Source organism: Nothobranchius furzeri, chromosome 12 (genome assembly GCF_043380555.1).
Source record: "Nothobranchius furzeri strain GRZ-AD chromosome 12, NfurGRZ-RIMD1, whole genome shotgun sequence".
NCBI classification, from domain to species: Eukaryota; Metazoa; Chordata; class Actinopteri; order Cyprinodontiformes; family Nothobranchiidae; genus Nothobranchius; species Nothobranchius furzeri.
The window spans coordinates 30,346,216-30,367,561 of NC_091752.1; the positions used below are offsets into that span (position 1 = coordinate 30,346,216).

A 21,346-nucleotide genomic window follows, 5' to 3' on the forward strand; every position below is an offset into this window, starting at 1 on the left:
GTGTGTGAATGGGTGAATGACTGTGTTGAGAAGTGTCTTGGAGGTTTGTAGAACCCCAAGAAGCTGCCATACAAATACAGGCCATTTACCATCATAGCACAAAGTAAAGTACACAACTGAAATAAAAGGTTGATTTCACCCAGTTTCATGTAAAAATGCACAAATTCTGTTCACCAAAATATTAAAGGTGTGGGAAACTCATTTTAGCAATACGTTTGTATTGGTTGGTGATAGGAATGAGTGCCTTTCAAGCTGTTCTCGGGGCAAAAAATGCCCAGAAATGCTTGGATCAGCAGAGACAAGTCTGCCACATCAGAGGAGATTGAACACAGGATTTTGAGTCTTATTTTCTGATATTTGAGCATCTTACCCCTGATTGGTTAACAGCAACAACTCTACCACTGACTCAGTTTGCTCTGTGACATTGATGCTTTATCTCCACTAATAACCCAAGTCTAAAAGAGCTTCGGCTGTGTGGTTGAGTTGCTAATGCTAACAATTAGCTTCTGCTAGCCCAGACGTCCCCTGCTGATTCTGGACAACAACAACAGCCTTCCCCGTTGCAAGCTAGCACAAGTTAGTCCATGTGACTGATTGATGTAGATCTGTCAGGTTTTTCACACCCTAGAGGTAGGTGTAGGAGGTTATTTTCATGTTCAGCCTGCATGAAAAACTCAGAGTGACTGATTATAATCAGAAACATATCATTAAAAAATGTTTTATCAGAGAACAACACTTCTACACTGCAGTTTTGTTAAAGATTAGGGATTAACACAAGTTTAATCAAGTGTACAAATCTAGTTTCTTTTAATCTTTCACAAATGACTTGATTCAGTTCAATACAAACAGTTTCGTGACTTTCCATAAAGAAACCCCCCCGAATGAATCATCTCAGCTCTCTGCAGCAGCTATGTATTTCTTCTTTTTCATGGTGCACATTTCTGTCAGTGAGCTCTCTGCACACGCTTTGGCTGATTCAGTCTAAAAGCAGTAAACAGGTGGTAGTAAACAAGACTACTATTTCTGAGCGGGGTTCTTTGTTTCCAAAACGATGAGTCCATCAAGCCAATCACGCGCATGTCGACAAATGGATGTTGATAAAAGCAGCTACACTGATGGGGTCACGTCTATGAAATAACAGAATAAAAAAAAAACATTTGCAACTTAACTGCAGGCATAAGAGAACAAGACATTTAGTACAGAACATTTGAGGTTTCTGCCCATAAACATGAGGCGCAGATGAGGGAGCGTCAATGTTGATGAATTCTAGTAGGAGGTAAATGTCAAACGTAACTGTGGGCGTTGAGCATCACGAGCCTGGTTTTCAGTGCCATTTTTTATTCATATTTAAAAGATGCAAATTAGAAGGTTAAAATGTTTTCATTCCATTAAATTAGCATCAACTTTATTGTTTGTGGGACAAAGCCACTCACCGGAATGGTGTTTTTATTAGCCGAGAGGAAATCTGCAAGTGGCCAGATACATTACAATAATCCTAAAGTGGTAGATATGAAACAAAGCCTGCACTGTCTTGCTAAACTAGTGGTTTACCTGTGGGTTAAAAATGGATTTGCACCATTTTGTTGAAATTCAGCTAAAGAACCAGGGAAAGTCGTTGAGTGAATTACAGCATGGGAGTAAAACCAGGCCAGTCCTAGAAGAGACAGAAGTCAAACAGCTGTCAGGGGATTCAATTATGGTCGTGTTTCTGTGGCACACTCAAATGTTATGCCTCCCTCTCTCCCCCCTGCTCCCACCGCCAACAAACCATCTCCTCGCCACACTCAAGTTTAGTCGTGTTGCCTGCAGCGTTTGTGCATATTTGAAAGTATTGCCCGAGGTAAAAAACGAGGCTGGCATTTCTCCTTCAAGAGAAGCAGTCCAACGGTGTCACAGAGTCCCAGCCTGTAAAAAAAAATATATAAAAATATATATATAAAGAAGATTTTGAATACAGAAATGCCTTCCTGCCTTTGTCAATGCTTAAGTGCTATGTTGCAGCAGGTTATGAATGTTGTAGAAAAGACAGAAAAACAAATATTCAGCTTAAACCAGTTGCGACAATATTTGAAGTTTTCTAGGTCATTGTTTTGTTTTCCTTTTTATGCTGATTGGGTTTGAGGATTCAAGAAGTTTGAAAAAAAAAAGGAAAAATTCACTAGAAGAATTTAAAGAGGTCCTTTACTCACTTCATCTTTTAACACATTTGCAGTGGTCTCTGGTAAGAATGAATGCCTTGTAAGTCGTACCCTGGGGAGAAAAAAGCCCAGAAGCACCTGCATGGAGAATTCAACTGGAGGAAAGGTGTCTTCAGACAGCAAGATTTTGAGTCTTATTTCCGGATATTTGGACATCTCACCTCTGATTGGCAAACAGCAACATGACTCTACCACCGACTGTTTGCTCTGCGACGCTGATGCTTTCTCTCCACAAATAACAAGTCTGAAGGAGTTGTGCTGTGTGGTGGAGTTCCTAATGCTAATGGTTAGCCTCTAGTAGTTGAAAGATTCTCTGCTTTTTCCTGGATGCTAAAAAAACAGCCTTCCTTGTCACGAGCCAGGATGGGTGAGTCCATGAAGGTTAAGTGACAGTGACAGTGTGACATAGAGCTGTCAGAAGCAAATGCAGCAGATAGGTGTAGGAGACTATTTTCATGTTCAGCCTGCATGTTAATCTCAGCATGACCGATCATTTTCAAAAATAATAGGTAAAAATGGTTTCTGAGTGAAGGACCTCTTTAATGACTTAAATCGAAGCAATGCTAATTACCTAGGCAGAGATGACGGCACTGTCACGTTCCCCACTCATGTGTGGCCGTAAATGTGCTGTTTTCTTTTTATTATTATTATTGTGTTTGTTTAAAATGGCGCATTTAATTTCTAAACAGTTAAGGACACACCGGCGCAAGACATCGCTGGAGGGTGGCGTCCCCGTTGCTGTGGAGACGTGCCGGGATTCCCTCGCTGCGGACGTTCTCTCCGATGACGTCACGGGGAAGTCTCCGCTCCGAATTGCTGCAGTCACACCTGCAGCTCATCTTGGACTGAGTGTGTTTGTTCCCGAGAGGGGATAAAAGGAACGCTGGATACACGCCCGGGGAGCTACTCCTAACCCATGAGTAGTCTCCATTTCTGCTCCGTTCTGAACACCCTGACTTTAGAATACAATTGTGCGCGCGTTTAGAGGAAAGCCTCTGCATGGTATTCTGTTTAAGCTTGAGTCAGTGGTTTGTAGCCAATTGCTTCACTCTAGTATATGTGCCTGGACAGAAAACTAAGTATTCTCTGTTCTTTAAAAGGTTCTTTTGTTTGGCTTCAGAGAGCCGTTTGGGTTACAGAAACTCTTACCAGCCCAAGTAACTATTTCATTTTAAAAGCTACCTGAGACCTGTTGATTAGTCTGTTTTCCAGCTTTTAATTAAAAGCTGTGATTTTTCTTTATTAACTGTTTATTTGACTCAGGCGTTTTCTTTGTTGGGCTGTGTCTAGTAGATTGTGTTAGAACCTCCAGCCCCAAGAACATGTGTAAGTTGTGTAACAAAAATAAGGTGTGTTTTGATTAAATAAGGAACATATTTTTATACCCAGGTTTCTTTCTCATCTGTTCTCATCTTTTCTCTGTCCTCTTAGCTTCAAAAAGGGGTAAAGCATAAGTAAAAACCTAACAAGTGGGGGCTCATCCGGGATTTTTGTCTTCTGCTACTACTCCTCCTTTTCCTCTTTTCTATTGCTGTTGCTAATCTTTGCTTGGGTAGAGAAAATATTTTTCCGTGCAATAACATGTCTGGGTTTGAGTTGCAGGCCTTCCTAGAGTCCCCTTCCCGTAGACAACTGGAGACATGTCGGAAACAGGATCTATTGGAGGTAGCTGCTCACTTGGGTCTCCCTGGTGCTCAGCAAATGCTGAAGAAGGACCTTAAGGAGCAGATCGTGCTCACCATGGAACAGCTAAAGATGCTATCTCCTTTGTCTGATCCTGCTGTTTTGCCTTCACAGCTAAAGGGGGACATTGATGAAGGTGAAGAGGATGCTGATGGCGCCACAGCGGGTGGTGGAGAAAAGGATCCGGCTGATGGGAGACAAACTCCAAAAAGGAGTGAGGGACAAAAGACTCCTCCATTATCTCTCCCTCGTTATGACCCGTCTTCCTCAGAGTCCAGGACCAGTTCTCCTGACACCGCCCGGCTACAATTGCGGTTGGCTCGTTTGAAGCAGGAGGCAGAGGACAAGCAGCGGCAGAGGGACTTTGAAATGCGGAAGCTAGAACTGGAAGCTGAAACGAAGATTAGGCTCCGACGGTTGGAGCTGGAGATACAGGCGCAACAGCCAGTCCACAGAAGGGACGTGCCTGACACAGGACTGGGGATGGTTCCTGAGCGGCCGGATGTCGGGAAGTGCATGACGCTGATGCCACCATTCCGGGAGGCCGAAGTGGACAGCTACTTCACCGCGTTTGAGCGCTTAGCGACGGCGCTCTGTTGGCCGCGGGAAGTATGGCCTCTTCTTTTACAATGCAAATTGAGTGGGAAGGCGCAACAGGTAATGGCATCTCTGTCTGTACAAGATAGTTCTGACTATGATACAGTTAAAGAAGCTGTGTTGCACGCATATGAACTTGTACCTGAGGCTTACCGTCAGAAATTTAGGTCTCTAAGAAAAAGGGATGGGTCTCAGACATTTGTGGAGTTTTCTAGCGAAAAAAGCTTATTGTTTGATAAATGGGTTTTGGCGTCTAAAGTAACTACGATATCAGAGCTGAAGGAGCTGATTCTTCTTGAAGAATTCAAGCGTTGTTTACCGGAAAGGATTGTTTTGTATCTAAACGAACAAAAGGTGACAACTTTGTCTGCTGCTGCCATTTTGGCTGATGAGTTTGCTCTTACACATTGTATTAAAGTTGAAGACAGAGTACGACACGAAAGACACTATGCTGTGAAACCAAGAACGCCAGGAATTTCTGGTATGAGAAGTCCTCCACGCTGTTTTTATTGTCACAAACCAGGACATGGGGTTAAGGATTGTTTACTTTTGAAAAAGAAAAAGGACAGATCTGATTCAGAGCGGGAGGTTGCCTTTCTTTCTCAAACTTTGCCCAAATCTAGCAGGAAGATGTTAGACAAGACCTTTGAGCCATTTGTGTTCAGTGGTTCAGTGAGTCTGGGTGACAATGAAACGTGTTCAGTGCCAGTGAAAATTCTTAGAGACACTGGTGCCTCACAGACCCTTATTTTGAACAGTGTGCTACCATTTAATGACACAAGTTTCACAAATGTCTCTGTCCTGTTAAAAGGATTAACGTCAGAGGTTGTTTCATGCCCCTTACATGAGATAAACCTTAACAGCGAACTCGTGTCTGGGAGGTTTAAAGTGGCTGTTTGTTCGGCTCTGCCCGTTGCTGGCATTGCTCTACTCTTGGGCAATGATATTGCAGGAGGCGCTGTTGTGCCCACACCTCAGGTGTTGGAAAACCCTATGATTTTGGAGTGTAGTAAATCACCGCCAGGTATCTCACCTGCTTGTGTAGTCACAAGATCAAGTGCTAAAAAGGATGTTGAGAATCTACTGAATGTGTCCGCCTTGTTTGAAGGGTCTGGAACCCGGCCTTTGTTTCATGATCAGCCTCAGGAAACAGTTCCTGTGGAAGATGTCCCAGAAGATTCTTCAGAAAGTCAAGATGATAAAGATCTGATTTCCCAAACTACATTGATTACAGAACAGAAAAGGGACAAAGCGTTGGATAAGTGTTTCTCTGCTGTAAGTGATTCTGAAGAAAAACCTGTAGGATATTACCTTCAAGAAGGTGTTTTAATGAGGTATTGGAGAAATCCCAGAGCGGAAAAGGCTCCCTGGGGTAGAGTAAGCCAGGTTGTCATCCCTCACTGTTTTCGACATCAAATCATAGCCCTTGCTCATGAAAGCAAATGGTCAGGTCATTTGGGTATTAAGAAAACTTACCTTGCTGTGTTGGATCATTTCTTTTGGCCAGGGATGAAGAAAGATGTTGCTACGTTTTGTAAACAGTGCCATACCTGCCAACTGGTGGGAAAGCCTAACCAACCCATTACCAAAGTGCCTTTATCCCCAATCCCAGTAATAGGAAATCCATTTGACCACATTGTTGTTGACTGTGTGGGTCCACTGCCCCGCACGCAAACAGGAAAGAAATACATGTTAACCATAATGTGTCGAGCTACTCGTTTTCCAGAAGCCATCCCATTGTCTTCTGTTACAACTAAGTCCGTCATTAAAGCTCTGAATGGGTTTTTCTCACTTTTCGGGTTGCCAAGGGTTATTCAAACTGACCAAGGCTCAAACTTTACGTCCGACCTGTTTAAAAAGGTGGCAGAATCATTAGGAGTTAAACATATCATGTCATCACCCTACCATCCTGAGTCACAAGGTGTGTTGGAGCGTTGGCACCAAACCTTCAAGAGCATGCTGAGGAAGTATTGCTACAGTACTGGTCGTCAGTGGGATGAGGGAGTCCCATTTTTACTGTTTGCAGCTAGAGAAGCGTCCCAAGAGTCATTGGGGTACAGTCCTGCTCAGCTTGTGTTTGGCCACACCCCCAGAGGTCCGTTGCAAGCTTTGAAAGAGCGCTTTTTACGGTCTCCAAGTTCTAAGAAAGCCAAGGTGACTCGGTATGTCAAACTGTTCAGGAGTCGTCTGCGTCATGCCAATGAAGTGGCTCGTGAGCATCTTAAACACGCTCAGAGTTCCATGAAAGTTAGCTTTGATAAAAGGTCTAAACATCGTGAACATTTTCCTGGAGATCAGGTTCTAGTTTTAACGCAGACATCAGGGGATTCTATGACCACGCGTTTTGAGGGTCCGTTTGAGGTTAGTCATAAAGTTGGCAACAACACCTATGCCATAAAAACACCAAAACGTAGAGGATCTGTGCGTGTGTGTCATAGCAACTTGCTAAAACCCTATGTTTCTCAGGTTACCCTTCAGAAGGTGTCCAGTGATGCCCCGGTGTGCGCAGCTGGTGTCATCTCAACATCTCTGAATCCAGAGGAGCAAGGAACAAGTTCTTTTGCCATTATGAGTCCCCGCCTGACAAACTCGGCGGCGTTGAGTAAGCTGGATGAAAAATTATCACATTTGGACAGTGGACAACGTGGTGACCTATATGTGCTCGTTAACTCTCATTTGAGTTTGTTTTCAGATATTCCTACTCGTACAACTGTGTGTTATCATGATGTAGTTCTTACAGAGCCCACACCTATTAAGCAGCATCCTTATAGGGTTAGTCCGGATAAGAGAGCACTGATGAAGCAGGAAACCGACTACTTGATACGGAATGGGTTGGCCATTCCAAGCTGTAGTCCATGGAGTTCCCCGTGCTTGATCGAGAGGAAACCTGATGGTTCCCCACGATTCATCACTGACTACAGAAAGGTGAATGTAGTGACAGTCTCTGATTCTTACCCTTTGCCTAGAATTGATGATTGCATCGATAGGGTGGGGATGTCAACCTTTGTTACCAAGATTGACCTATTGAAAGGTTATTGGCAGGTTCCTTTAACCGATGCAGCATCAGAGATTTCGGCTTTTGTCACACCAGACGCATTTTTGCAGTATACTGTCATGCCATTTGGCATGAAAAATGCTCCTGCCACTTTCCAGCGTCTTATTAATACGGTGACAGCTGGTTTGGATTGTTGCAGTGCTTACCTGGATGACCTTGTTGTCCATACTACTTCGTGGGAAGACCACATGAAAACGTTGACAGAGTTATTTGATCGCTTAGCTGCTGCACGATTGACTGTAAACTTGGCTAAGTGTGAGTTTGTAAGAGCCACGGTCTCTTACTTGGGTAAAGAAGTGGGGCATGGTTTTGTGAGGATGCTTTCTGACAAAGTTAAATCAGTCTCTGAGTTCCCAGTTCCAAGGACCAGGAGGGAGCTACGACGTTTTTTGGGAATGGTCGGATATTACCGGTGTTTCTGTAACAACTTTGCTACGGTGGTCTGTCCTCTTACCCAATTATTAAGTCCCAAGGTCCCCTTTAAATGGAACCAGGAAGCTCAGGCAGCCTTTACTTCTTGCAAGCTTCTTTTGACCAATGCTCCTATCCTGAAAGCTCCAGACTTGGCTAAACCTTTCTTTATGGAAGTGGATGCGAGCCAGGTGGGAGCAGGAGCTGTTCTTTTGCAAAATGATGAGAATGGTTTGGTTCATCCTGTTGCTTATTTCTCAAAAAAGTTCAGCCCTTGTCAGACCCGTTATTCAACCGTAGAGAAGGAAACCTTGGCATTACTGATGGCATTACAACATTTCCATGTTTATGTAGGTTCTGGTGACAAGCCCCTCACGGTTTATACAGACCATAACCCATTAACGTTTTTGGCCAGGATGTTTAATCACAACCAGCGATTGATGAGGTGGGCTCTATTGTTACAGGAGTTTCATCTGGTGATTAAGCATAAGAAGGGAACAGAGAATGTAATGGCTGACTGTTTGTCACGTGTTGCAGAAGTGGATGAAGGAAAGATAGAGTAGAGTAGAGTTCTGGAAAGTTTATTGTAAACAACAAACTTGTTTTGTTGTTGGGGGGTGTCACGTTCCCCACTCATGTGTGGCCGTAAATGTGCTGTTTTCTTTTTATTATTATTATTGTGTTTGTTTAAAATGGCGCATTTAAGTTCTAAACAGTTAAGGACACACCGGCGCAAGACATCGCTGGAGGGTGGCGTCCCCGTTGCTGTGGAGACGTGCCGGGATTCCCTCGCTGCGGACGTTCTCTCCGATGACGTCACGGGGAAATCTCCGCTCCGAATTGCTGCAGTCACACCTGCAGCTCATCTTGGACTGAGTGTGTTTGTTCCCGAGAGGGGATAAAAGGAACGCTGGATACACGCCCGGGGAGCTACTCCTAACCCATGAGTAGTCTCCATTTCTGCTCTGTTCTGAACACCCTGACTTTAGAATACAATTGTGCGCGCGTTTAGAGGAAAGCCTCTGCATGGTATTCTGTTTAAGCTTGAGTCAGTGGTTTGTAGCCAATTGCTTCACTCTAGTATATGTGCCTGGACAGAAAACTAAGTATTCTCTGTTCTTTAAAAGGTTCTTTTGTTTGGCTTCAGAGAGCCGTTTGGGTTACAGAAACTCTTACCAGCCCAAGTAACTATTTCATTTTAAAAGCTACCTGAGACCTGTTGATTAGTCTGTTTTCCAGCTTTTAATTAAAAGCTGTGATTTTTCTTTATTAACTGTTTATTTGACTCAGGCGTTTTCTTTGTTGGGCTGTGTCTAGTAGATTGTGTTAGAACCTCCAGCCCCAAGAACATGTGTAAGTTGTGTAACAAAAATAAGGTGTGTTTTGATTAAATAAGGAACATATTTTTATACCCAGGTTTCTTTCTCATCTGTTCTCATCTTTTCTCTGTCCTCTTAGCTTCAAAAAGGGGTAAAGCATAAGTAAAAACCTAACAGGCACACTCGTCAAAGCATATTGACACAATCTAGTCTCTAGAGTAGACTCATGGGGGGGGGGTCAAAAAAGAAAAGAGTGTCGAGTCTATATGTTGAAAGTAATTTAGGAATCAGAAAATCGAGCTGAAGAAAATCAGAGAGGAGTTATTTTTGGTACAGGTTTGGACGGTAAAGTAGGGCTGGGCGATGTGACCTCAATCAGTATCACCAGATTTCAAGCAGCTCACCTCGAAAGCGATAAACGATCAAAATCTAGTCATACGTCAGCAGTTAGAGGTAGATTTGTTATTTTTTGTTTTTTCCCCCGTGTCCTGTCTGGCTGTGAAGCAAACAGAATTAATGTCTGAATGCTGGTGACAAGCCTTACAGATTTACTCTCAGGTGGAGCATCAAAGCTTCTGCTTTAATGTTACGTCTGATACTTAAAACTTTATTGTTATTGTTTTTTGAATGCTTTATAATTCCGGCCAGACACGGAGACAGAGGTGCAAGAGAAAGGAAGAAACAAAAAAGGGGGGTTTCACAAAAATAAACAATCAATGATGAACAAGAGTCTGCTTCTAGACCAGTAGAAAGAGAAAAATAAAATAAAAAAGGGGACACACAGCAATACAACAGGAGCAAGCTATCACTGCGTCAACCTAATGAGGAAATATAAAAATCAACATTGTTTTACTGAACAATCACATGATAACTCACAGTGCATTTAGAGCCAACCACAACCACAGACGTGTTGAAAATGCCCAAGTCCATACTTATGAGAGCCCCATATGAGCACCTGTGTGCATACCCGCACTTGTATATGTAAGGTTTCTCTATAGGAGCATCCAATAGAGAGTGTGAGGGGCCACAGATCTACCCCCCAAAGATGTGTAGGAGATGGAAGGAGCTCCTACACAGATATCAGCGGCATGCCCACAGGCTCACCTGCAGCCTCACACCCCCAAGCCGGCCGAGCCCGGAACCCAGCTACCCGGGACCCAGGGGCGACCTGCTCCGCCCGGGAATCAGATCCCACCAGGCAGCCACCGGGATCTATCAGGCAGACTCCAAAAATCTTAAACCCCCTGACCCAGGAGCCGCAAACACTCAGGCAGACCAAGGCACCACACTCCACACCAAATGTGGCAGGAGAGGGGAGGAGTCCAAGACCCCTCCTGACATATACAGCCATTCACAGACACAGTCACACACTCCCTCCCTCATGCGCACACATACACATACAACCTAACACTTACAAAATGAACCCACTCACGCTCCCCATACACACCATATTCACTCTGGTCCCGCTACTGCTGCACAAGGGGTACAACCATCACTGGTTCCCAGAGTTTTCTCCTTTCTGCTGGGGTGATGATGAGCAGGCACCTCCGCCCAACGCTGAGCAAAGCATCCCACCACCCCAGATCCCAACAAGATGGCCAGATCCCCCTCCTAGTCTCCAGCCCCGGCAAGCCAAGCGACAACAGAGGTGTGCCAAGACCCCTAATCCCCCTCTGCCTGCTCCAGTTCAGTGTTAGTGCGTGTTGATGAGGTGTATTCATGGCTGTGGTGAGCGGGTAGTGCAGGCAATTGTCTGGCCTATGCCAGCTGATGCCACCACACCACCCCACTTGCACCCACAGCCATCTGTGTCTAAGTGCAGTTTAAAATTGGATGTGGGCACCAGCACTCAGGATGAGACTGTTAGAGGTAGATTTGAGCGGTGGCGATTGGGTCGAGTTTTAGTGTTCTTGAAGCAAATGCAGCAATGCCAAAAATGTCTAAATCTGTCCACTGCACTGACGCAATCATTCCCACCCACAGCGCTGAAGTAAACGTTCTGCAAAGCGATGGATTGTCCTCTTAGTTTGCCAAACAAAAGTCCCGTACAACCAAATTAAGCACAAGATGGAGAGATATCCCAGGAGAAACCTAGCCAAGTCATAGCCAAGACATCAAACTTTTTTTTTACCATCGTCAACAGTTTGTTGTTGCAAATTGTATCAAAGTCTTATCTCAATAAGTTTCTGTTTCTGAGTAAAACTTTATAAATAATTGCTACTAGGGCTGCTACAGTAGTCCGAATAAACCGCCTCAGATGCAAGGATGTCTTACAAAACATTAAAGTACCCTTTGAAATTGCTCATTTAGCCGAGCCTGCTCCCCACATTAACCCTGCTACAACACTCCAGGGAATCTGATTACCTACTGTACAGCTCCCATTAACAGTGTCCTGTTTACCTTTTATGCACCAGTAGCAACAGCCCATCCTTTACAAAAAATAAAATCTCACCACAGAATGTAGGATCAGCATTTATCAGAACTGTAAAGAGCACAACTATTCCTGTCGATGGTAAAAAGTAAACACTTATTACCATCAGGTAGTGCATCACAGTTTTTGTTCAATCAAAATACAAGTGACTATTCTATTCATCACACAGGTACATAGTTTTCCCCAGAAAATCACCACTGTTGCGTTAAATAACAGCCTTAAGCTTTATGCTCGACTCTTAACTTAAGAGGACGTTGTGTTCATCAGGCTAAAAAACAAGTTTCTTTACAGTATTTATAGAATCGCAATAGAAAAAGTAGAAGATTAGGTACTTAAAGGTCTTAATGAAGCATAAATACTGCATATGTCAAATGAATACCTGCCATCATTGCAAAGTAACGAGTCTCAGACAAAACGGAAATAATTGCTGTCATCCACATTCATTCAAGTGAAACGGAAAAATCTTTGGATTGTACTTCATGGTCAATTGAACGCTTTTTCAGGATAACTAAATGGGTTTGGCATTTTTAAGTGTATTGACAATTAAAACAAACTCACTTGGTCTTGAGACATTCTAATAAACACGGGCCCACACATTTATCACACGTATGTCAACAACAGAATCAAACACATGGCAGAGTCTTAAGTTTCATTTGTGCTCATGTTTTCTAATAAGGCTGGGCTGTTCTTTATTCATTAGCATGAATTATCAACTTGACGTAGTATTAAGGCCCAGGCAGGCAATAGAAAATTAGATTAGTAAGAATAAACTTTGTGGCAAATTCATTTTTATCATGTCATTCGGCAGAACGTGGTTTCATAACCGCTTTTTAAAAAGGGGAGCCCCAGGGTGTGTTTCAACTAGAGGGGGATCACAATCCTGAAGTCTAGTTTATACTTCGTCAGCAAGGTTGCACTCACATGCACACATATTGTTGTTTTCCATTTATACTTCTCTGTTGCTGTGTCAGTGTTGGGAAGCTATTCTCCTCCAGGGGAGCAGAGGGCGTAGTGCTTTTCTGGGGTATCCTGCAGTCATGTCTCTAGTGTTCATGTTGTGTTTATGTATTTCAGAGCTTTTTAACATGGACACATTGGTCCACTACTTCTCCATGCAGTCACCACCTCTAAACTCACATTTCCCATAATTTTCTGACTTGTACTCCTTTAGTCCCGGGTATTTTAATGTTTATATAATTGGGCGTTCTTCAGTCTGCTCCGTTAGACATGTTCGGCTCTCGTTTAACTTGTTCTTAGGGGGAATGGTGGTGTTGATGAAGTCAAAGGAAGCAGCATCCTGACCAATCACAGGCTTTTGGTCTCAGTCACTTTTGACAGATATTTAGAAAAGTGGGCTCTGCTCCATCTGCCATTGCAAGCCTGTTGGAGAGCCCTTGCAATGACAGGTAATGGCGTTGTATGCCTCCATACCGACGCAGACGGAAAAGTATAAACTAGCCTTGAGTCTCCCTGGTAAAGTCTATTAGGGGCTTCTGAAGAGGAGGATTAGTCAATCTGTCGCTGTCATTGTGTCCTTGGGCAAGACACTTAACCCGCCTTGACTGCTGGTGGTGGTCGGAGGGACCGATGGCACCAGTGCTCGGCAGCCTCACCTCTGTCAGTGCACCCCAGGGCAACTGTGGCCACATTGCATCTCATCCCCACCATGGTGTGAATGTGTGTGTGAATGGGTGAGTGACTGATCAATATCAATATCAAATACAGGCCATTTACCATGTAGTCGAACCTCAGGACCTCCAGGGGTATGGAGTACCAGGCCCTCTGATATGGGCTGTTAGGTCCCTGTATTACCCTGCCAGAGCTTGGTCCGCATTGTCGTCAGTAAATCAGGCTCCTTCTCGGTGAGAGTTGGACGCTGCCAAGGCTGCAATTTTTCAAAAATTCTGTTCACAACATTTATGGACAGGATTTCTGGGCACAGTCAAGGTGTTGAGAGGATCAGTTTAGGTGGCCTAAGAATCAGGTATCTGGTTTTTACAGATGATGTGATCCTGCTGGCTTCATCAGACTGTGATCTCCAACTTTCGCTGGACCTGAAGCAGCTGGGATGAGAATCAGCTCCAATAAATCCAAGACCATGGTCTTAAGTAGGTAAAGGGTAGAATGCTCTCTCCAGGCCAGGAATGTGGTCCTGCCTCAAGTGGAGGAGTCCAAGTATCTTACCAGCCACACTGCTCTGTTTAGGCTGCTGCCCCTGCAACCCGACCCCGGAGAGGCAGTGGAAGATGGATGGGATGGTAGGTGTAAATAAATTAAATAGTAGACAGGCTAATACCTGGAAAAAAGTTTTTAAGCTATACTACCTTTAAAAAAAAGACATTTTTTGTCTCAAATTGTGTCTTCCTTCGGTTGAGTTAAGATTAATCTGACTCTGGGGCAATGCTGAGGCGTGAAAGAATATAGATATTAACATCTAGTCTACATGGGTGCCATTTCAATGTCACGATTGTTGAATCAAATAATTTACAATCAGTTGAATGGCTGTATATGATGAAGTACAGGCTATTAATTAACAAACTGTTGGTTTCCTTTCATTATTATTCCTCTATAAGACTCATGTTGTCACTTCTTAAAAACACAATGACCCCAATCACTGATGGATCACTGTGATTTAAGGTGACACCTCCTCCTGCCAGCAAACATTTTTGCTTCTATTATAGAAAATAAACTCCTCCCTCACTGCTCATTATTCTAGCTGGGTCATGCGCCAGTGAAATGAAATTAAGCAAACCTCTCTAATCCAGTGTCAAGTTTAGGAAGATGCAAGACATGAGGCTGCAGAGGATGAGGTATTCATGGCAGTAGAGGATGTTTTCCCCTCTGTCCAAGCACCAACAGGTGCACACAAAACATTACAATTGCGTCATGATAAATAGAATTTTTGCAGCACATTTGAACAACTTTATTACAGAATCTAATAGCATAACAATATTCTCTAGTCTGTCGATCACATGAAGCTCTGTTGGAGATTTGTGGCATTCCAACAACACAAACAATATGTTTCCACATCTGCCCCTGACCTAAGATGGACTCTTTAAAAAAACAATCATGTTGGAAGGAAGTTTAATATGAAACAGATTTATCTCAGCTGGGTGGGAGGTTGTCAGTGTTTCTCCTTTCAAAATGGTCAAAGAGGGTTGTATGTTGTTTGTTCCAGAGCATGAAAGCCAGTAAACAGGAGTGACCCAGAAGCAATTTCTTGTATCCCTAAGAAGCCAGGGCATCTCTTTGTGGTATACTCTAATATCAGGTGAAGCAGTCTGGAGGCTAATATTGAGCTAACCATGCTAACGGTGAATTAGAAGCAAATAGTCTGTTCTTTTTTGTTAGTTTTTCCCCCGTGTAACTTTACGGCTGTAAAGCAATCAGAATTTATGTCTGACTGCCAAAGACAAGCCTTAGAGTTTTACTCTCACAGGTTGAGCAGTGTAGCTTCAGCTCCTCTGACCAAGGCCTGCTCGCTGTCCCTCGGTCTAGGTGTCGTACCCGTGGGGACCAGGCTTTCTCAGTCCTAGCACCGTCACTCTGGAACCAGTTGCCACCCTCAGTTAGGCTGTCCCCTTCTCTGCCAGTCTTTAAGAATCACCTAAAAACACACCTCCTCCGCTTGGCGTTTCCAGAACATGTTTGATTTTGGCCCTCTATTATGTTGAATCCATTCCAGTTTTCATTGGTACACTCAATCCATCCACTCAATCCATATGTGTTTCACACATTTGTCCTTTACCAGAATGTTTCATCTATCTTGTAATTTCCATTTTGTATTTTGTAATTTGTATTTTGTAATTTGAATTTCTTTTATTGTTGATTTATTCAATATATTTACTTAACTGTACCATGTTCAGCGCTTTGGGCTTCCTGACAGGGTTGCGGAAGGCGCTTTATAAATAAAGCTTTGATTGATTGATTGATTGATATATTTCCTTGCCTGATATCAAAGCTTTATTAGATATTTTTTGTTTAAAACGAACGAACACGGAGACAGAAATGAAAGGAGGGATAGAGAAGGAAGAGTTGGATAGAGAAACATTCACAAAAATAAACAAAGGATGTAGAAGAATCTACTTCTAGACCTGCAGAAAGAGAATAAATGACAATCAACAGAACCAAAATATCACTGCGCCAACCGCATGAGGACATATAACAGTAACAATCTTTAGTGAAAAGCACACGGTAATAATTTATAGTGCATTTAGTGCCAACCACAGCCACAGCAAGCCCCTCAGGCCCGTCCACAGCCACCCCCTCAAGGGCAGGCTGAGCTCGGAACTCAGCGGCCCTGGACCCAAGTGCGCCCAACCCCGGCAGAGACCTGACAGAGGCCGGGGATCCGGTCGGGTTTTCACAGTATCTGTCTGCATTCCTTTGTGGGGGTTTGTTGCCTTGCTGCTCAAGGCTACCAGGGCGTCAGATTTGGATAACAAGAATTTGTTTGGGTCAGGCTGAGAGAGTTTTCCTCTCTGCCTTCAGTCTTTAAACTGATCATTCCAGTCCTTCAGTGAAGCCAATTTGGGGTTTTTAAACTTGTCCATACCATCCGGTGACTCTCTCCGAGATGACATCCATTTTGCACACTAATACCGGTATCGCAGCTAAAATATTGTCCAGCTTACAATTCACCTCGAGTAACGTTCCAGTCTGTGAAGTCCACACGGACGGTGCTTTCCGTGGGTGCAGGTCGCCCTCCAATCGCTCCCGTCTTCCCAAATTTCCAGAAAACCAGATATCCTCCCACTCCAATCAGGAGAAATCCAGTGATCATCAGGACGAATATCCGCACGATTTCGATATCCTCGATGGACAGCTGGGAGAGGCATTTTATCTTCCACTCCTTACGGGAATCCAGCATTTATCCCGCCGGGTGTGTCCCCTGTGGACATGTGGGAGCCCCCTGCTCCGTTCTCATTGTTGAAAAAATCTTATCGCATTGAATGACCAGTTTATCAAATCTATGGTTAAAAATAGGGTTTTTCAGAATAAATGCAGAGAAGCGCTCTGTGGGCAGACAGGACAAAGAGTCTTGGGGAAAAAAAAAAGATAAGGGAGCGAAAAGAGAACCATCTGTACTCCACGAATGCCTGAACCGTCTACAGGTGGTTCAGAATGCCTGTGCTTGGCTTCTGACCAAGTCCTCCAAACACACCCACATCACCCCACATCACCCCACTTCTCCTCCAGCTTCACCAGCTGCCAGTCAACTTCAGGGTTCATTTCAAGATCCTGGTTCTGGTCTATAGGGCCTTACATGGACAAGCGCCATCTTACATTGGTGATCTTCTTAGTCCCTACACCCCCAGCAGGTCCCTGAGGTCCAGTGACCAAAGCCTACTGGTTGTGCAGCGCACCAGGCTAAAGACCAAAGGTGACCAATCATTTGCTGCTGTGGCCCCCAGAGTCTGGAACTCTCTCCCCCTGAGCCTGAGATAGGTGGACTCAGTGGACTCCTTTAAAAAACAGCTGAAAACTCACCTATTCAAGTTGGCTTTTATGTGACCTTCATATTCAGCTCTTACTATGACTACTTCTTACTTATTCATTTTCTCTTCCCCTTTCCGTACACATTTTTTATGTCACAATTTTTCCTTTTTCTCATTTTATATTTTAACCTATTTTTTGAAATAGCCTTTGTTTCTTTGTTAAATTATTTTTATTCTTGGGAAGTGCCTTGTGAAATTTATCTTGAGAGGTGGTATATAAAAGATTGTTTATTCTTTTCCTTTCTCAATAAAACACCCAGAAGTGACACCACTAGATATGAAAATGTATTTATCTACTGATCCATTTACTGTGTATGTACTTTTTGTTTGTCATCTAGAATCTTCTGGCACTGGGGAAAGCGAATTTATATCTAGAATAATGTCCTGCAGTAACCAACTTTGACCACAGGATGTCATTCTTACATGATGCACCTTCAAACACAACACTTAAAAGGTGTTGTAGTCCAGGTTTAAACACAAACAAGGAACTCAGTCAGCTGAGAAGGAAATATGTTTCAATGTGACCTTCCTACCAACATGACTGAGACATTAGACTGTTTTGTGATTATTTCAGGGTAAAATTATTACTCATTGTAAAGTATTTATATTTATATCATTTCATAATTCTAGCATTATTATTGGTTAACAGCTCTTTAAAATAGTGTACCAAATATGTTTACAGTTACTTTCATCTAATGATAAAAGTACAAAAAGTGGATCTAGGGCATATTGATCTGAAAAAATGTTTTCCTATGATTACTACTGTATATTTAGCAGTTTAGCAAAAGTTACCGTTTTAGAAGAATATTGTTTCCATCCCTAGATGACAGTTTAGAATAATCGCCAAAGCAACATGCCGATGCAAAATCTTGCAGGAACAGTACCAAGCAGCATGCTGGCTTGAAAAGGTAGCTGCAAACAGCAATACCAGTCAAAACAAAATCAAGAGGCCGGCACCTCAGCTGGGAGTGTACTTGCCGAATTTGCAGAAATCAACTCATCTGGGGATTTCTACACCATCTACACAGATTTCATAATGCTGTTGATTGGAGGGACTGGAAACAATCAACAGAGCGTAAGCGAGCAAACATCAGCCTCACTTTCAGCTAATTCTTCCACATGAAAACACATCAGCAGAGGTGACGCAAGTGTATGCAACACTGTGAGGAATAAGATATTTTGCTGTAAAAGATTTAGAATAACTGAGATGTTGCGGAGGACAAATAAAAATCACACATGAAGTATGTTTCCTCGGTTGAAACATGATTATAAAAGTCACTACATTTTACAAATATACTCAATATTCTGATTGCTGTAAGAGAAGCACAGATTCTGGGTTTGAGGGGAAGTTTAATTTCCTGATTCTTGTACAGCTTTGACTGGTTGATAGCAAAATGTGGTCAATTTCAGAAGATCAATAATTAACCCTTACACGCACCTGGTGCATTTTTTGAGCAGACAGGTGTGTTTCTGTTAATATGTTGCTATTCCAATGCATTTTATCTCTTTTTACAGGATGTGTATTCTGGGAGAAATTACCAAAATTAATTAAAAATATTCCCTTACTACATTTAATATAATGCTTAAAGTATTTTATAACAATATCAGTCCTTTGTAAATGTTTGTGCCATTTACTCTCATGTAAATATATTTTTTTAAAGGCTACATATTAGCATTTTTGTGTTCCCAGACCAGTCATAGACCCAATTTTAAGTGTTATTGTTTTTCACTAGATTGTGTATTTGTGTATCAGACAATGCAATCATTAAAAAAAAATGTTATGCCTATTTGTGACACTCCAAGGTGTAGAAAATTCACCCACAATACAAGCCCTCTGCACGACACACACACACAAATATTACTTTTCATTTGTTTGCATTTCTGGTTTTGATCATGCAATAAACGGTGAAATAAAGCGGTCAAATCTCAGAAACACAAATATTTGGTTATATTTTGTGGACTGATGCAAAAGATGAAATTTGTGTAAAAAGTTGGGACTTATGAATTTTTAAATGAGGAAGTTTTGTTTCAACATTGTTTTGTAAACAAAAGCTAAAACATGTTATTTTTTTGTTTAGTTTTTTTTAGAATATATTACACAAAAACTACCAAGTGAGCAAAAATATTTGATGCCCATTTGTGACACTCCAAGGAAGCTACAATTTTATTTTATTTATTATTATAATTTCTAATTTCTTTTTTTTTTACATTTTTTCAAAGATCTGGTTTTGATCATAAACCTGGCAAGAAATGGTTTAAATCTCAGAAACACACAAACATTTTAATATATTTCATGAGAGTTGGAGCTAAGGATGAAGTTTGTGTAAAAAACATTTTACTTGTGAAATAGCATATAATATTTCTTTAGGAGGATTTGTTTCTGCATATTTTAGATAATTAGAAAATGCAAGGATTTTAATACTCTTATGCAAGACAAGTCTTCCATGTGGATGATCTGTCATTGCTGTTAGAACTTCATGGACTGTTTGCATGTCCGGGAAATGATAGGACTTGCATCAGGATGAGATTTCCGTCATACTGCACAGCCTTAGGAGGTAACAGAGAGAAAGGATGGGTCTTAACCACCTGTGAGAAAAATGAGAAGAAACAAATGAACAAACACTTCTTTAATCCCAGAGCCCCAACAAATCGGGCAATTTGAGAATCTGCATTAGCAAGATTTTACTAAGTGTAGGTCCCTTCTCCATTACCCTGGAAACCAAGTCTAATGGTAGTCCACTGGATTATTTAACAGCAGATAACTGGGAATATTTAACTTGCATTCCAAACTCAAAACAAGCTAAATGCATGAATAAATCCCAGTTTGGAGCAGACAGCAACATGAAAATGAGCAAATGAAAAAGTGATGCAGCAGACAAACTCAGCAGCCATAAGCAGTAATCAGCAGCTCCATGAGAACGAAATGGCATAAAGAAGAACAGCAAAGCTCCAACATTAAATCCAATGATATGAGCAGGAATATTGATTCAGCTCTGGAAGCTGCATTCTGTTTGCCTTGAGACCAAGATTAGAGCAAACGATCACATCAGTGAGCTGTGTTCACAACTGTCTGCCAGGTTTAGCAAGCAAATGCAAAAAAGGGGACTTTTAAACAAAACGGAATCAAACCAAAGCTAAGATGTGGCTTAAAACCAATTAAAGTCACAACACAGAGCAGTGTGTGAGTAATCCTGGACCAACACGTGGGTGAAAACAGCAGAAGCCAAGACATCATTAACGAGCAGAGCAGCACCACAGAAGTAACAAACCCACCTTGATGATGAGATGCTGTGTTTTATGTTTTGTTCCTAGCACCCAGACTCTGCTTCCAGCTCCAAGAGCTGTCGGAGGCCACAGGTGCCACAATTAAACTCCAACTAACCTGAGAGCGGCTCAAATATCATAATTCCACTAACAAAGTCTCTTGATGCTCCGCGTTGGCAGGCAGATGTGTTTGCATGTCTGGATATCCGTAACAAGCGTTTCGGCACAAATAAAAGCAAATTAAATCAGGGCAAAAGCATAGAGGCTTCAGTCCAAAATTAGGTTGTGTCACCATCCCTCCCTTCTGATTGGTCAGCCAATTAACTGCTTGTCTGGAGGGTTTCCAAATAATAAACATGCTCCTGTACCAGGGAGGGGTGCAATTAATAATAAGTGTTGGCTGGCTGGCACAACTACTGAGGAATGTGAAGCTGGCACCTGTTATCGCAGGAACAGGAAGTCCCTTTGGTTTTAAGCAGATGCTACATGATTATATGTCTACTATAAAAAAACTCATGAACTTTTGTTAGAAAAACAGATCAGAAACACATTTAGTAATTAATGCTTATTCTAAATTAAAAACTCCTCTTGCGGAGAAGCATTTAGCAATTCACCCATTTTGGTTTTGGGGGCCGATGAAAAGGCACCTATAAGTTAAATGTATTATTATTATTATTATTATTATTATTATTATTAAATGTATTTTTACATTCACTAACAACTTCAGCACAATAAATACTCTAAATAAACTTTATCTAGGTGTCTGACTTTAATACTGAGAAATGCACAGTTAAGTTAAGACAAATAATTAAATTCAGATTTGTGTGCATCAACCAATGTTATTAGTGACATTTTAGCATGAAAATGAGGTGGGAAATGTCTAGACCAGG

The 21,346-nt window shown here is 42.2% G+C and overlaps 1 long non-coding RNA gene across 1 annotated transcript; it reads right to left on the bottom strand.

Moving 5' to 3' along the window:
- Nucleotides 1–749: 749 nt before the first annotated feature.
- On the bottom strand, nt 750–21,052 carry LOC129166822 (uncharacterized). Its single transcript, XR_011515852.1, has 3 exons — nt 20,466–21,052; nt 1,552–1,905; nt 750–1,127 (listed from the first exon to the last, which is right to left on the bottom strand). It is a non-coding gene; the product is annotated as an uncharacterized lncRNA (long non-coding RNA).
- Nucleotides 21,053–21,346: the final 294 nt, after the last annotated feature.